Source organism: Pongo pygmaeus, chromosome 1 (assembly GCF_028885625.2).
Source record: "Pongo pygmaeus isolate AG05252 chromosome 1, NHGRI_mPonPyg2-v2.0_pri, whole genome shotgun sequence".
NCBI lineage: Eukaryota > Metazoa > Chordata > Mammalia > Primates > Hominidae > Pongo > Pongo pygmaeus.
Genome location: NC_072373.2, coordinates 75,818,069 through 75,834,938, shown reverse-complemented (window position 1 = coordinate 75,834,938; position 16,870 = coordinate 75,818,069). Strand labels below are relative to the sequence as shown.

General features: G+C 41.6%; 1 protein-coding gene and 1 long non-coding RNA gene across 12 annotated transcripts in view; one reads left to right on the top strand and one right to left on the bottom strand.

Moving 5' to 3' along the window:
• The window catches only part of LOC129013258 (uncharacterized), a 37,132-nt gene extending 28,317 nt beyond the window's left edge, over positions 1 to 8,815 (bottom strand). Inside the window, exons 1-3 of the long non-coding RNA XR_008493817.1 lie at positions 8,692 to 8,815; positions 8,412 to 8,515; positions 5,167 to 5,237 (exon numbers count right to left, since the gene is read on the bottom strand). This is a non-coding gene — a long non-coding RNA (uncharacterized LOC129013258). The remainder of the gene's footprint in view (positions 1 to 5,166; positions 5,238 to 8,411; positions 8,516 to 8,691) is intronic.
• RABGAP1L (RAB GTPase activating protein 1 like) overlaps positions 8,751 to 16,870 on the top strand; it is an 852,978-nt gene continuing 844,858 nt past the window's right edge. For 5 of the 11 annotated variants that reach the window (XM_054449637.2, XM_054449665.2, XM_054449647.2 and 2 more), the window contains exon 1: positions 8,887 to 9,182. The gene's annotated coding sequence lies outside the window, so the exon portion shown is untranslated. Of the gene's footprint in view, positions 9,333 to 16,870 lie in introns of all 11 variants that reach the window. The other 6 variants (XM_054449629.2, XM_054449617.2, XM_054449686.2 and 3 more) reach the window with 4 other exon arrangements.

The following is a 16,870-nucleotide window of genomic DNA, read 5'->3' as shown; positions in this document are numbered from 1 at the left end:
ATCCAGGCTGGACTGCAGTGGTGCTATCATAGCTTACTATAACCTCAAACTCTAGGGCTCAAGTGATCCTCCTGCTCTAGCCTCCACAGTAGCTGAGACTACAGGCGTGTGCCAACATGTCTGGCTATTTAAAAAAAATTTTTTTGTAGAGATGGGGTCTTGCTATGTTGCCCAGGCTAGTCTCAAACTCCTGGCGTGAAGTGATCCTCTTGCTTTGGCCTCCCAAAGTGCTGGGATTCAAGGCACAAGTCACCATGCCTGGCTAGGAATTTTTATTTGTTTTTTGAGATAGGGTCTCACTCTGTTGCCTAGGCTGGAGTACAGTGGCGGGATCTCTGCTCACTGCAGCCTCCACCTCTCTGGCTTAAGCAATCCTTCCACTTCAGCCCCCCAAGCAGCTGGGACTACTGGCAGGCACCACCACACCCAGATAATTTTTGTATTTTTTGTAGAGATGGGATTTTGCCATGTTGCCCAGGCTGGTCTTGAACTCCTGAGCTCTAGTGATCCACCCGCCTTGACCTCCCAGAGTGCTAGAATTATATTTTTCTGAAATTATTTTAATAACCCCATAAATTATAAATTATAATCTCTTCAGAAATCATGTGAATCAATTAAGAAGGAATATGACCCTAAGATAAGGTTTAAGAGTAAAAATGGTAGTTAGAATTAAGTTCAGTTGCAAGTGAGTAAAGCTAAAAATAACAAATAATAGATTAAACACACAAGGTTTCATTCTCTATAAGTCTGGAAATTGGCATTTCAGGTGGGATTTCAGGTGGGATGGAGGTTCCACAAAGTCATCACGGACATAAACTCCTTCTGGTTGGTCACTACACTACACCTAGGGTGGTCCTTATCCTCCGGCTGAAGATGGTTGCTAGATTCAACCATCACATCTATGTTCCAGGTAGTAGGAGGGAAGAAAGGGAAAAGAAGAGGCCAGTTTCTCTCTTTGAAGAAAATTTCACAGTTACTTTTCTCATTTGCCAGAATATTGGCTGCAAAGGAAGCCAGGAATCGTAGTCTTTTATCTGTGTATAGTTTAATATTGGATAAATTTGGGGTTCTTTTACTAAGATGGAAGGAGAAAATGGATGTTGAGGCAAGCAGCTAGGAGTCTCTGGCATACACACTTAAATATATTTCTTTTAATAAGATGGTGAGGTCTGACATTAATTACTCATAAGTTAGAATTATTGGTAAAGATCTTTAATTGTACTGTAGATTCAGTGTTCTTTAAATGCTTGCTTTCTCTATGTAGAGAACACTTCTGTCACTTGCAACCAAAGAAAGACTAACTCATGGTCAGTAATCAGGGATTTGTTCTATTATTTAAGCTCTCTGTTTCACTAAGAGAAGCATCTCAGCAAATTCTAACACAAATTTGTAAATACATTCATTCAATCATTCATACAATAAACATACCGAATGCCTAGGTACTAGGAAAAAAAAAAAACCCATAATTTTTGAATTCAAAGTGTTCACAGTCTGGTAGAAAAAGATAGTGATAAAAAATTTTAAATGTATAAAAGTGTTATAGGTGCAGTAAAAATGTATGCATCTGGTGTTGTGGGGTACAGTAGAGCAAGATACCAATTCTACAAAAATGAGATTAAAGGGTATGCATCCAAAGTAAGGCATACATTGATGGTGGAATTCAATTAAAAATGATTACATAATTTAAAATACATCAAAAGGTACAGAGAATAACACAATGGCTATCAATTTATGCACCATAAACTGCCTATGAAACAAGATATTTTGAATATAATTACAAGATACAATTCTGGTTGTCATACGCAGTTTGAAATTATTAGCAGTTTGAAATTATTAGTAATGATGTATGTAGGTATGTCAAAAACTAAAAATCTTCCACGAAGAGGTTGTTATTGTCACTGTCACCAAATCAGAGAATTAAATAGTATGAATTTTCCTGAAATTGAAAGTGTTAGACAATGTTTTAGGAATATTTTAATATATTCTAAAGCAATGGCATTTGTCATTTTATAATTCTCATTTACTTTTGTATTAGAGAGTCTCTTAGAATTAGACATAATCTTTTTTCAAATTTGCAGCTTATTTTTTATGTGGCAAAGGGAAAAGGACTAAAAAAATGTCTTGGAGGGAGGGGTAGGGTGTGGTGGAGAGGGCGTGAACTTCCTTGACTCAGAAGAGGAAAGTGGTAATTTTCCTCCCTTTACCATGAAAGTATTTGTAATTTTTGAAGTAGCTTTTTCTACAAAACATATGTATTTAAGGAATATTTCTTATATGTTCAAAACCTGCAATTTAGTAGGCCTATGGTAAGTACTTCAAAGGAACTTGGGAGTTTACTGCCAAAGCTCTGTTTGGAAAGGCTTGTGCAGGGAAAGCATCAGGAAGGAAGATACCACATCTGTAGAAAAGCAGCCTCCCTCTTTGTATAGTTTCTTTACATTGTTAAAAAATTAATATAATTCAGACTAATATGGCTAGCTAGGCTGACAAGCAAAGACTCCCTACCTTTACAAAAATATACAAATGCGGGATAATAACTTTAAAAATTGAAAAAATGTATTTTGTCAAGCTTGAAAGCAAGAAAGGGAAATCAGCTAGGTATGGTGGCTGTAATCCTAGCACTTTGGGAGGCTGAGGCAGGAGGCTCACTTGAGCCCAGAAGTTTAAGACCAGCCTGGGCAACATAGAGATGTCCCATTTCTATCAAAAATAAAAAAAAAAAATCCAGGCATGGTGGCGTGCACCTGAGGTCCCAGCTACTCGGGAGGCTGAGGTGAAAGGATCACTTGAGCCCAGGGGATTGAGGCTGCAGTGAGCTGTGATCATGCCACTTCCACTCTGGCCTGGGCGACACAGTAAAATCCTGTCTCAAAGAAATTTTTTTTTAGCCATCGAAACAACAACAACAACAAAAAAAGAAAAAAAAAAAAGAAAAAAAAGAAAAGGAAATCACTAGCTTTTAGAAAAAGGAAAACAAAAAACCAGAGCATTACAGGAAGCTGAAGGCAAGTATACACTGAAGCCCAGTGGCTCACGTGAGTACTGGAACTTGATACATGTTGTGAGACTCAAAGACTTAGAAGGAATAGACTATTGACAAGTGCAAAAACATGGATGAATCCTGAAATGATTATACTGAGAGAAAAAAGCAACAACAAAAAAGGAATACATACTATATGATTCCATTTATAGAAAATTCTAGAAAATGCAAACAAATCTCTAGCAACATCAGTGAGTGCCTGAGGACATGGAGGGGGATGAGTCAGAGTAGGAGGGAGAGATTACAAAGGGGCATGATGGATATGTTTACTCTCTTGATTGTGGTGATGGTTTCACAGTTGCGTACATATGTCAAAACTTGTCAAATTGTACACTTTAAATATGAATAGCTTATTGTATGTCAGTTATATCTCATGAAGATGTTAAAAAGGACAAACAAAACCAACATCCAAGCAAGTTCAACAGATCCTTCTTCCCACTTATATGTATGCAATTTATTTGCCGAAGAAACTTGGTGGTATGTCCTATAGAGTTTCCCACATTCTGGATTTTATTGATTGCAAAAAGGAATCCTTGTCTTTTTTTTTTTTTTTTTTTTTTTGAGACAGGGTATTGCTTTGTCACCCCCTTATGGCTCACTGCAGCCTTGACCTCCCAGGTTCAAGCGGTCTTCCTACCTCAACCTCCCAAGTAGCTGGGACCACAGGTGCATGCCATCACCCCTGGCTAATTTTTAAATTTTTTGTAGAGATGGGGTCTAGCTATGTTTCCCAGGCTGGTCTCAAACTCCTGGGCTCAAGCAATCCTCCTGCCTTGGCCTCCCAAAGCGCTGGGATTACAGGCCTGAGCCACCATGGCTGGTCAAGAATTCTTATCTTTTAGAGCCTTATATGATGAAGTATTTATGGGTGATATCCATGTGAGGGGTGGGGAAGGAGATTGGCCACATGTTGATAATTGTTCAAGCTGAATGACTGACTCATGAAGGCTCATTATACTCTTCTCTCTACTTTTTATGTGCTTAAACATTTTTTATAAGAAAAAGTTGAAACAAGTCCTGGGGCCTATCTTAGAGTACTGAATTTCTTGGGGGTTGAGCATAGAGATATGCATTTTTATAAACTCCCAAGGTGATTTTGTTATACACTACAGAGGATCACTGCCCCACATAAAAGAAAAGGACTCCTATGATGAGATGAATTTCAGACACCTACCACAATATGGGAAACACCATTTTTGGTAGGTGTCCTTTACATTAAGTATCAAATTCTAAAAGTAGTAGGGGCTGGGCATGGTGGCTCATGCCTGTAATCTCAGCACTTTGGGAGGCCACGGTGGGCAGATCACTTGAGGTCAGGAGTTTGAGACCAGCCTGGCCAACACGGTGAAACCCCATCTGTACTAAAAATATAAAAATTAGCCAGGTGTGGTGGTGGGCACCTATAATCCCAGCTACTTGGGAGGCTGAGGCAGGAGAGTCACTTGAACACGGGAGGCGGAGGTTGCAGTGAGCCAAGATCGCACCACTGCACTCCAGCCTGGGTGACAGAGTGAGACCCTGTCTCAAAAAATAAAAATATAAAAAATAAAATAAATAAAAGTAGTAGGCTAGCTATTCTTCCTCAAGAGACATTTAGGGCCAGGCGTGGTGGCTCATACCTTTAATCCCTCCCAGCACTTTGGGAGGCTGAGGCGGGTGGATCACCTGAGGTCAGGAGTTCGAGACCAGACTGGCCAATGTGGTGAAACACTGTCTCTATTAAAAAAATACAAAAATTAGCTGGGCGTGATGGTGCGCGCCTGTAATCCCAGCTACTCCGGAGGCTAAGGCACGGGAATTGCTTGAACCCGGGAGGCGGAGGTTGCAGTGCGCTGAGATTGCGCCACTGCACTCCAGCCTGGGCAGCAAGAGTGAAACTCTGTCTCAAAAAATAAAATAAAATAAAACAGGCATTTAGATCTCTGCCTGCCTCTTCTACTGCTGAGGAAATTTTCTGCTCCCTATATACATATTGTTTTATTGTGTTCTTAGTCTTAAATGGGCGATTGCAACACAGGTTTGGTTTATCATATAAGCTCAGTATGACTTGTCCAGATTACTCTGAATTTCAGCCCTACATAAAACCGTGAAATAAAAAAGGTTTTCTTCTGTATCTCCAGTTTTACCTGTTACATCTTTCGCTCTCTTGGTGATTTCTCCCTTCCTCCAGTAGCCAGTGCCTCTTTTGCAAATCTTCCTGTTAGTAAAAATAAAGACTAAAAAATCATGTGATAAACTCATTTATACAAGATTAGTGATTTGAGTCATGAAGTGCTCTTCTTGGGAAAAGTTGATTTAAATAGGGCACAGGATTTAAGTCAAAGTGAAAAAAAAAGTGTAACGATGGGCTTTCAGGCATCAGGTAGCCCAGTCAGGGAAGGATTTTTTGGTGTGGTCAAATTCCTTTCAAGACCCTGTAAAATCTTGCCAGACAGGTTGTTACCTTTCTATCATTGGAAACGTATCCTTGGAAGAGTCATATAATGCAACTAAAGTTCTTTGTTCCATAGTATGCATGGAAAGATTTAGCTTTATCTGTAAGAAATACAAAGCCAAACTCGAACCTTTTTAAAAAGCTGTCAAAATCAGGCCGGGCACGGTAGTTCACGCCTGTAATCCTAGCACTTTGGGAGGCCGAGGCGGGTGGATCACCTGAGGTCAGGAGTTTGAGACCAGCTCGGCCAATATGGTGAAACCCCATCTCTACTAAAAATACAAAAATTAGCTGGGCATGGTGGTGGGCACCTGTAATCCCAGCTTCTCGGGAGGCTGAGACAGGAGAATCGCTTGAATCTGGGAGGCAGGGGTTGTAGTGAACTGAGATGGCGCCAATGCACTCCAGTCTGGGCAACAGAGTGAGACTGTTTAAAAAAAAAAAAAAGCTGTGAAAATTTATTGTCTCAGAGGAAGGGGTAGGCTTCAAGCTGGGTTTGAGTGCTTCCATCATGTGTCAGCTTCATCCCCAGGCTGGCTTCCTCATGGTAGCAAAGTGGCTGCAGTAACTACTGGACTCACATCTACCCATCACACTAGCCACAGTAAGAAAAAGAGCACTCTTCATTTCCCAACAAACACAAGATATGGCCTTCCATATGACTGGGACCAATTTAGACTCATGTCAGTGCCTATCAGTGAATACTGACAGGTCAAGTGAGAATGGGATTAGGCTGATTATCACAATCACTGTCCACACCTGGAGCGGGAGATGGGCCTAATCAGATCCTTGGCTGTCTTGCAATTGCAGAGGGGTGGAAATATATTCTGGGGAATCAATCAATATAATGCCAACTGTAAAATCAATATGATATTCTGTACCATTAGATACCAGTTTAAACTCTTACATTATTGTTCAATGTTTAACTTGTTTCTAATTTTTTTTTTCTTTTTTTGTGGAGACAGGGTATTGTTATGTTGCCCAGGCTAATCTTGAACTCCTGGGCTCAAGCAATTCTGCCTTGGCCTCTCAAAGTGCTGGGATTACAGGCATGAACCACTGCACCTGGTCTGTTTCCAGTTTTTGATATTACATTTTAAACCAGGAGTTGCAGACATAAATGAGAGAAACAACACTGTAAGATACAATAGAGACGGTAGAGACTTTGGCAAAAGAGAGAATGCATGTCCTGCAGCTGATTGTTATCATGTAATAAGGTAAGCTCACTGTTACCAAATCTTCCACTTTTTAAAGAGAAGCCCAAAATGCATGTATAATCTTCTGGTTTTTAACTTTGGATATATATTTTTTTAAGCACCATGTATGCCAAACAAAACATGTTTGTGGGTTTGATTTCTACCTGGGGCACCAGTATGTCATATTATGAATCATGCTGGAGTATTTTATAACACCATCTCTCAAAGTGAGAGTTTCAGTTGTTTCATGGACCAGGGCTGCTAGGATACGCTTAATGCAAATGAAGCCACAGTGGAAAGAGAAGTGAGCAGCACATACCACATGAAGAATGCTTTGTTATTAATTTTTTATTCCTTTTAGTTTCTCGAGTAAAAGACTGAAGATCTGTTAACAATTTTTTGGCATGTGCTTAGAATTGTTTTTCTGGTGGTAAGGATGAGTTTGCACCAGATCACCTTGTCTTTTATCTAGGTTCTCTCATGACTTGTCTCTTATCTATGTTGTACTGTGAGGAAAAGTTCAGTTTTAAAGAATGACCCCTGTTGATGAGAGGTGTTACATGTGGCCATGGGACAGGATTTTTCTTTTCCTTATAGCAAGCTGGCACATGAAGATAGCATGCTCCATTTAAATAGAGGAATTAACTCGAAGTGGCCAGTGGTGTCCACTATTGCTTTCAAAGACATATGGAACTGAATTTGGGGAACACTAAACTTGTTTTGGACTTGCCACTTTTTTTAAAATTCTTTTTTGGCTAAGTTACCTGTTGAATGCCCATAATTACCACATCCATTGTCCTTTTTTTGTCAAAAAGCTTCACTCCAGTTAGAAGATACCTGAAGGCAGAAACTGTGGCTTTGTCAACTGTTGATTTCCTCATGGCGCGCAGTGTAAATTTACTAGTACTTTATTTAGTAGAGGCTTAGTACTTACTTGTTGGCAGATTTATTAATAGTTCCTGTACATCTCAGGAAATCAACAGATGATTTATATTATTCTAACCCTAACTTTATTAAATATAATAAAAACTTTCAGCATTTATTGTCAGGCCCAGGGCTAGGTAGGCTCCTGAGATACAGAAGTTAATAAGGGAAGCAGCCCAGAAGGTAGGGGAAACAAAAAAATAGTTACAACACTCTTGATATGTCTCAGCATCTATAGACATTAACATCAGGAAAAGCGGGGGTGTGGGGGGAAGGAATTTGTGAGGGAGGGCCCTTTGGACAAATGTCACGTTTCTCAGAGTAGCTTTTAGATATGGGTGGGAAAATGAGGGCAGGGGAATTGAAGTGAGATAGAAGGGAGATATTTAAACTAAAGTCATTCTATGGCTCCAATCACTGGACATTATATTCACTTATCCATGCAATCACATTCATTGAGTGCTTCCTATGAGTTAGGCAGGGTGCACAGTGTGAGATACAAATGAATGATGCAGGTTCACAGCGGTTGTCTAGGGGGATAAAATGCTTTACAGGGCAACCTGGATAAGCCTGACATGTTGGGTGCCACAAAACTACAGAACAAAGTGCTAAGGAGATTCGGAAAATTTACAGGTCATTTCTGGTTGCAGGATCTAGAAGGATGTCCACAATTCAAGGATCAGTACAGGCTTCGTAGCGAAAAAGCGTTGGTTTATTCTACCTCTACCTAGTTTGTACTTCAACATCTTTGACCCCAAAGGATAAAAAGGTGCAAATGAGGGCACATTTTCTTCATATAATACGCAATGGTGCTTACTTATTGCTTTCCTGTTCATTTCCCGCAGGTGATTTCCCTCTCCAGTCTCCCCCGAGTCTCACAGAAGGAACTAACAAGGGAGCGCTTCACAAGCACACAGACACCTTTCAAGAGGCGCAGAAGAGTACTTGGTGAAAAAGTTAGTATTCTTTCACGTGACTTTCCTTAACATTACTGAGCATTAAGAATGAAAATATGTAAACCAGGTTTACGAGCAAGAAAATAATCTCTCCACATTCAGAGTTAATCTTCGAACTCAGCAACCGCCAGCAGAACGCACCCCGGTCAGGGCGGGCTCGCAAGCGCGGTCCCACCCCCAGGCCCCTCCGCCGCGGAGGTTCTCCAGCGACGCCCGTACTCCCGCCTTTCACGCGTCGCCGCTCTAACAGCTCTGGTTCTTTCAGGACCTCACTCCTCCGCTCCCGGCGCAACCGCGGCCAGGCAGCCACGTGCACGCGCGTGTGCGCCGCCGCCGCCCGGCAGAGTGGGTGCCTCCGACATCAAGAGCGCGCACGCCGCGCAGAGGGGCCTGGACGAGCGCGCTTCCGATCCGCCGCCTCCTCCTCCTCCCCTCCTTCTCGGCCCGCCCCCTCCCTCGCCTCTTCCTGCCTGGCGGCCCTTCTCCCCTCCCCTCTCAGCTCCCTCCGCCCTCCCCGGGCTCCAGCGGTGGCAGAGCGAACGGGACCGGCCCGGCCTCACAGCGCGAGGTGGCGGGTGGGACGCGGGCGCCTGAAGGAGTTGTCTCGGCAGCGCCCGCGGAGACGTGAAGAGGTGAGGCGAGGGCGGCCTCCTAGGGACACGAGGGCGGCCCGGCGGCCCGGATCCGCGGGCCGAGGCTGCCTGGGTGTGTTGGCGTCGGGCTGAGTCTGGAGAGGGTCGAGATGGGGCCCCAGCCCGGGAATAGGATGCGGGAGGACCGCGGTAAGGAGGGTACGGGGCGGGTTCAGGACTGTCGGCCGCCTCCCGGACGCCGCGGTTCTCCCAGGTGGCCGCTCCTCGCGGCTAGGGCGGGCGGGGTCGGCGCCCTTACCTGGGGGCGGGGTAGTGGCTTTGGCGGCCGCCTCCTCCAGCTGTGCCCTCCTGACATTGCTGCCTCGGCGGCTGCCGCCCGCTGCTACGCTGTGGCTGCTGCTGGATTCGCAGTCCCAGCCGCCCTGCGTCCGGTGGGCGAGTGGTTAGGGTATTTTCTTACCCACACGCAGGCTTCTGTACTCGACCGTTTCTCTCCCTCGCCCTTCCTCTTCCTCCGCCGAGCACTTTGCTCGGCTCCTGCTGTTGATGCTTGTGGTTTTGCAGTTTGGGATGGGATGCGTTCCGGGCTGATCCCTACCTGTAGGGAATGCCCCGCTTCAAAGTTGACCTCCTGAGCCATGACAAACACCTCCCCCTCAACCCCCACCCAGCTTGTGAGTGCTCAGTGTCCTGATAACTGAGTCAAAGTTTCTGAGACTGGGCTAGTACTTTGCACTGATCGCCAACGGTACAGGGCTGGGCAGTGCGTCAGCATGTGGAAAGAGGCCACCGGCTAGCGGGAGGTGGCCGGCTGCATGGGAGCTGAACTGACGGGTGTCAGATACTAGGCAGTGTGTCCAGGTCCTTGGATCTATCAGATAGGGTTATATTAGAATATGTACCAAAACTTGGGTGGTCACTTGCAAAATTGGTTTCATGCAAGTAAACTGAAATGCCAGCCTTATTACACTAATGGTAAGGAGAACTTTTGCTTGCCTGACAGATTTCAGCGCAGTTTGGAAAATGATTTTAAGGCGTTTATTTTTGGCACTGGAGGGGTTTAGGGATTTTTAATACATTTAAATTTCCTCGTGCATAGTGGGAGGTAAGTAGTTGCTTGTTAAAATTCTGAAAACACCGTTTCATGAAAACCTTCTGACTTTTCTTACAGTAGTGTTTATATTTGGCATCTTCCGTAGAATATCCATTAGTTACGATGTCAGAAGATACAGATGTGAAGTTTGCTTGTTGTGATCACATTGGAAGTGGATTTTGTTCATGGAAAATACTGGTTCACAAGCTCCTAGTACTAGAAAACTGGCCTGTGATTCATTTTCTCAGTAGAGCGTCCCTTATGAAATTGACAATGAGATTTCCAAGGAGAAAGACTAGTTGAACTTTATGTATACATTATCATCAAATTGTATTAAATGTACACCTGCCTGAGGGGTTAGCTCTAGACTTTGAGTTAGTCTGGTGTCTATACTAAATCAGTTCAATAAATGCGCTGATATTATGTATTATTCATTTGGAGAGAAGTAGATAAAGCAGGGCAGAGTTTATATTTTAACATATTATGTAGCCTACATTTGCTCTGATGTGTATTATTATTATTATTATTATTATTTTTGAGACGGAGTTTCGCTCTTCATGCCCAGGCTGGAGTGCAACAGCGCGATCTCGGCTCACCACAACCTCCGCCTCCCGGGTTCAAGCGATTCTTCTGCCTCAGCTTTCTGTGTAGCTGGGACTACAGGCATGCGCCACCACGCCTGGCTAATTTTGTATTTTTAGTAGAGACGGGGTTTCTGCATGTTGGTCAGGCTGGTGGAACTGCTGACCTCGGGTGATCTGCCCGCCTCAGCCTCCCAAAGTGCTGGGATTACAGGCGTTAGCCACCGCTCCCGGCCTCTGATGTGTATTATTAAGTCATATGGGGAGAAGTAGATGAAATAGGGTAGAGCTTATATGTGAACATATTATATAATCTACATTGTCCTCTAGAAAGCTGGAAACAAGTTAGTAAGTCTCAGTACTATTGGGGCATATGGTGAATATACAAACCAACCTAAAAAAGTGTGACTGTAAATATATGAAGTTTGTTTGTTTGTTTGTTTTAAAGAGACAAGGTCTCGCTCTGGCGCCCAGGCTGGAGTGCAGTGGCTCAGTCCTAGCTCACTGCAGCCACGAAGTTCTGGTCTCAAGAGATCCTCCCACCTCAGCCTCCTGAGTAGGCACATGCCACCAAAACCTGGCTGATTTTTGTTTTATTTTTGTAGAGTCAAGGGTCTCACCATGTTGCTCAGGCTAGTCTCCAACTCCTGGCCTCAGGCAGTCCTTGCGCCTCGGCCTCCCGAAGTGCTGGGATTACAGTCCTGAGCCAACCATGCTTGTCCCATTTTTTTTTTTTTTCACCTGAGTTATTTGATGGGAATTTCTATATATTACAGTTGTGATGTTCTGAGAATTTTTGTTTCTTTGATAATTGTTTCATGATTTAGATGTTTTCTTTTTACGCTGGTAGTTATGATTTTTTTTTCCTTTGAATGAAAGAATTTTATTAGGCATGTGAAACAGGAGTTTTCATGTGATCAGCTCACCAGTTTTAAATTTGTGACTTTTAAAAAACTTGATTTTTTTTCTTTGCCTTAACCCAAACTTGAATTTGCTCAGCCATTGTATATTTATTTGAACTCTCAGATGATACAGCATTGAAGCAGAAAGTCCTTTTATCCATTCTTTTGGAGTAATCAAAAGAAGGAATTTTGTTGTGCCAAGTAAAAATATGTGTGGGAGATAGCTAGGCTTCAAGAGACTGACTTTGAAAAGAGTAGTAGCTAAGTAGCAAAAATTTCCTATATTGAAGGTGTAGAACTGGGCCTGCATTCCAACCTACCATTGTCTTCAAGTGGGGTATGGATCATTATGACTGGTTAGAGGGGGTTTGGAGAATGAAGTTGTTGCTGTAAGCCTATGGGATTCCCAGGCACAGAGCTTGCTTATGTCTTAATTTTAATGAGTTCTATATTTTTATAACTCTTGACTTATATAAATGGGTCAGCCATTGAGTCTGAGGATGACCAGCAGCCCAAGGCTATTCCAGGTGCTGGTATTTCAAAGATGGCTCAGGGGTTTCTTGTGGAGATGATCTGATGAGCATTTTGCCATTACAAACAGTGGAGGCTGAGAAAGTACAGACTTGAGCCTGAGTTATGGTAAAACATACTCATTTTTAAAGGAGAGTTTTAATGTTGATATTATAGAGAAAGACATTGTTTGACTCCTAGACTTTCAGAATGGGAAATAATTTTGACTTTATAGTCAGTATTTGAATTGGGTGTAAGTATGTGAACATCAGTGGACCCTAATAAGGAAGAGTTAATGAATTAAGAAGAGCTTGCATCTCTGAACATCTTCTTTTTATACTTCGTTTACTTCCCATATTGCTCTTATTCAACAGATAGGATGGCATAATTGAGTATAGCAAGTTTATGCGCATGCTAACCTCTTTTTTGTTATCTTTTGGTGTTTTTTGGTGTACTTTTTGGGGATTTTCCTGGGAAAGTTCTAGGCATATATTCAGTTGATTTAGAGTTAGATTTGGGCTAAGATTATTAGTATACTTGAAATTCTGAGCCTTCTTATTTTCTAAATAGCTTTTAAAATAGAAAACATTTGCCAGTGCTGTTGGGCTTAAAAAAAAAAAAAAAACCCAACAACAACACAATTCTTTATAAATACTCATGAAAAATCTGGTTACAGGCTGTGTTGTGATAGACATAGTACAGCCAAAAATATATTTAAGAAAATTCTCACCCAGTTTAGTAAGCTTAAATAAGAGGAAAATAAGACAGTTTTTTTTTTTTAATAAAAGCCTGATTTTCCCAGAATATGAAGCCTAACAAATGTTTGCTGTGTTATTTTCCTTGTTGCCTGTTCTAAATTCAGCAAGAACTATGCATCCCTAGTCCATAGTAAAAGCTTAGTTCCAGTAGGGGATTCTTAGTAATGGAGGTCTCATTGAGGGATGCAAGGGAATTTGATTGGGAAACATCAGGCATTGAACATTTACTTTTTACTGCTCTAATTTTCTGTGTATCTGGGTATTCAGTGGGGTGGGAACATGAGCACAAATACTAGAATTATCTGGATTTTTTTTTATACTATGGATTTCCTCCTCTTACCCTCTATCTGCCCCCCAACCCATTGCTAAGTGAGCCATTGATAGTAGGAGTGTGTTATATCCTTCAGGTATGTAGGGCTGAACAAATGCTAAAAACCTTGGCACTTGGCTGATATTCCATAAACCAAATTCCTGCTCTGTGTAATTTGCCTTCTGATGATATCAGTTTGTTACTCCCATTTTTGAAGAAAAATATGAATTGTGGTGGAGAGACATCTGTAACCAAGAGTAAGATTTATCAAATTATGTAGTATACATGAAGGACACCAGGAGATTGTTTACCCAAACATTTATTAAACTCTTTTGACTGTGACCCACAATAAAAAATACATTTTACTTCTTGATTCAGCAAGCGCACACACACACAAAGTTGAAAGTTTGGTGAAATAATATTTATCTTTTCAGGGCCCTGCTGAGTTAGCTATAATGGCTTGCAAGACCAGTTGTGCATATCTCTTCCTATCTAGCTCTATGTCCAGTGTCATCATGTTGGTAGCTCAAAATTGGTCATGGTGGGAATATTTACACCAGGAAATTCAGCAAATGGTATTCTCAGGGCTTCCCTCCTCATAGGTAGTTGTTAAACATTTATAGCACACCACTGCTTATAACACACATTGATATATTCTGTTATTTCATTTTAAAAATGCTGGGTTTTGACTTCCAAATTAATTTTACACCCAGCAAATGGATTACAGCCTACAGTTAACAAATACAACTAGTTTAGCCTACCCTCTTAACTTTGTAAGTGAAGGAACATACTAAAAGCCTCAAGTCCAAGGTCAGATAGTGAGTTATTAGCAAACCCTGGGCTCTGGACTCAATCTGGAGTTATTTCTGGTGGGCTTCTTTCCTAACCTCTCTTAGTATGTATAAGGGATTGTGTTAATCAGTTTGAATAAAGATGGACCTTGACCCTGAGGACTTTATGCTTAGGTGGGGGATTAAATATGGAAACAACAGTGATAATGAAAGGCAGAAAGTAATGGGTGGTAAAAAGATAAAGATAAGGAACTATATGAGTTTAGAGAGGAGGGAGAGATTACTTTTAGTTTTTTTTGTTTTTTGTTTTTGACCCAGGCTGGAGTACAGTGGTACAATCTCGGCTCACTGCAGCCTCCACCTCCCGGGTTAAAGTGATTTTCCTGCGTCAGCCTCCCTGAGTAGCTGGGATTACAGGCGCCCACTGCCACACCCGGCTAATTTTTGTATTTTTAGTACAGATGGGGTTTCGCCATGTTGGCCCGGCTGGTTTTGAACTTCTGACCTTAGGTGATCCATCCACCTCGGCCTCCCAAAGTGCTGGGATTACATGCGTGAGCCACCGTGCCTGGCCTACTTTTAGTTTTAAGGATAAAAGAAGAGGTGACATTTGAACTATGTTTTTTTTTTTTTTTTTTTGGAGACAGCATCTCACTCCTGTTACTCAAATTGAGTGCTGTGGTGCCATCACAGCTCACTGCATCCTTGATTCCCTGGCCTCTAACAGTTCTTCTGCCTCAGCCCCCAAGTGGCTGGGACTATATAGGCACACACCAACATGCTTGGCTAATTTTTCATGATTTGTAGTGACGGGGTCTCATTATGTTGCCCAGGCTGTTCTTTAACTTCTGGACTGAAGCTATCCTCCTGCCTCGGCCTCCCAAAGTGCTGGGATTACAGTTGTGAGCCACCATGCCCGGCCCCTGAACTATGCTTTGAAGAATGGGTAGGATTTGGACATGTGGAAATAGGACAACTAGTATGAGAGAAAGGCCTTTCTGGGCCAGGGGCCAGGGTGATCAAAGGCATACAAGCATAGACAGGGAAAAATGAGTAGTGAAAGAGCTAGGCAAGAAAGAGTCAGTCAGCACCAGATGGTTAAGAGCCTAGAATGCCAGTTTTCCTTTCTGCTTTTCGGTTTATCTTTCATTTTTGACTCTGGAGTAATCTAGTACTTCTTAACATTAAACAAGATTTATATATTGTGATTAAAATATGATCCAGAGAGCACATAAGTATCCTTAGAGTAGAAGCTGAAGGGAAAAATTGTTAGTATTACAGAAGCAGCCTTGAGTTTACCAATCCTAAAAGCGATGGAAAGTGAAAAATATTTTATTTGTAAGGAGAGACAGTGTTTTGTTTTTTTTTTTTGTTTTTTTCATTAAATAGCATCAAATTGGCTGTAGTAGAACAGGAAGCAGTTTTGAAAGTCTTTACAAGGGCCTTCTAAAATGTGATTTCTAAATGACTGGATCTTAATTTTTGGAGGCAAGTTTAGTTGAGGCAGAAGGGTAGTTTATACAGATCTGCAGCTAAACTGAGTAGCTTTTAGAATTTAGGACAGCAAAGCAGGGTATTTTATACAAAATCCACTTGTAATGGATTGATGGCTTCTTTATTCCAAGAATTTTCTTAGATTTCAGCATTTATGTCTTTGACAGCCTGAATGACTGAAGATGTTTTGAAGTCTTGGATGGAACTTGCCTTGTTTCACAGGGGAATTGGGTGGCTAGAAATGAAGGTATAAATGCCAGTAAATTGTGTCTGTTAATCAAATTGAAGTATTGGTGGTAGTTCTCAAGCTTTTCTGTCTGCTGATGATTTCACACTTACTGCTTCTAATTAAATAGTGTACAGTCGATTTGAAGAAACCTTGCTTCTCTTTGACCCATCCGTTCTGTAAAGGTAAAAACCTTCTTCGAGTGTTGCCCAGGTAACAACACATACAGAGACTGCTTAATAAGCTCATCATGGAAGTGTGTGGAAAATTTTGGAAATGTTGGTAAAGAAGTTGCTATAGTAAATAACTACTTGGTTGGTAAAAAGCTGGGCTACTTCTGGATAGTTGATAAAGAGTTTTTGAGATGAGCCTTGGTTCTAAAATAAATATGAATTGTGTCATTGTCATACGATTTTCTTCAGTTATGTAAGCTCCTAATATGTAAATGTTGTTGTCCTATCATTTTAGAAGATGTCAGCAGTTTCATAAGAACTGTTCCACAATATAGCACACCCCAAACACCACGATAAGAGTTCAAATACGGCATGACCCAGATGCCTCACACCAGTTAAATGATAAAGCTAATCATGTCAGCACAGTGTTTTTTTTAAAGTTTTTCCCCCTCTTTTTTGAGGCATGTTAGTTTTCACGAATTGAGGTTATTAGAATCTTTCCAGATTTTCTGCCACCATTTTTTTTTGTGTGTGTGGTAAAAAGTATGATGATGGTGCCCTTAATTAAATTATGTAAACATTTGTAAAGATATACACACATACACATAGTGTGTGTATATGTATGTGTAGACATACATACATATATATTTACATATAATTAGTTCTTGGAATTTGTGGTGAAAATACACCCACCTGGCAAATGACTGAAAACAAGTGTTCTAGCTCTTTGAAGATTACCATGTGAAGTATTCACAAATATGAAAGTAATGCAAACCCAAAGGGAGTTTTTGTATGCCCAATTTCAAGAAAGGAGCACATTTTAAAAGGCAAGTATGGAATTCATTCATATACCAGTGAGGAATTTCTCAACTCCTCCTTTACCCCACAC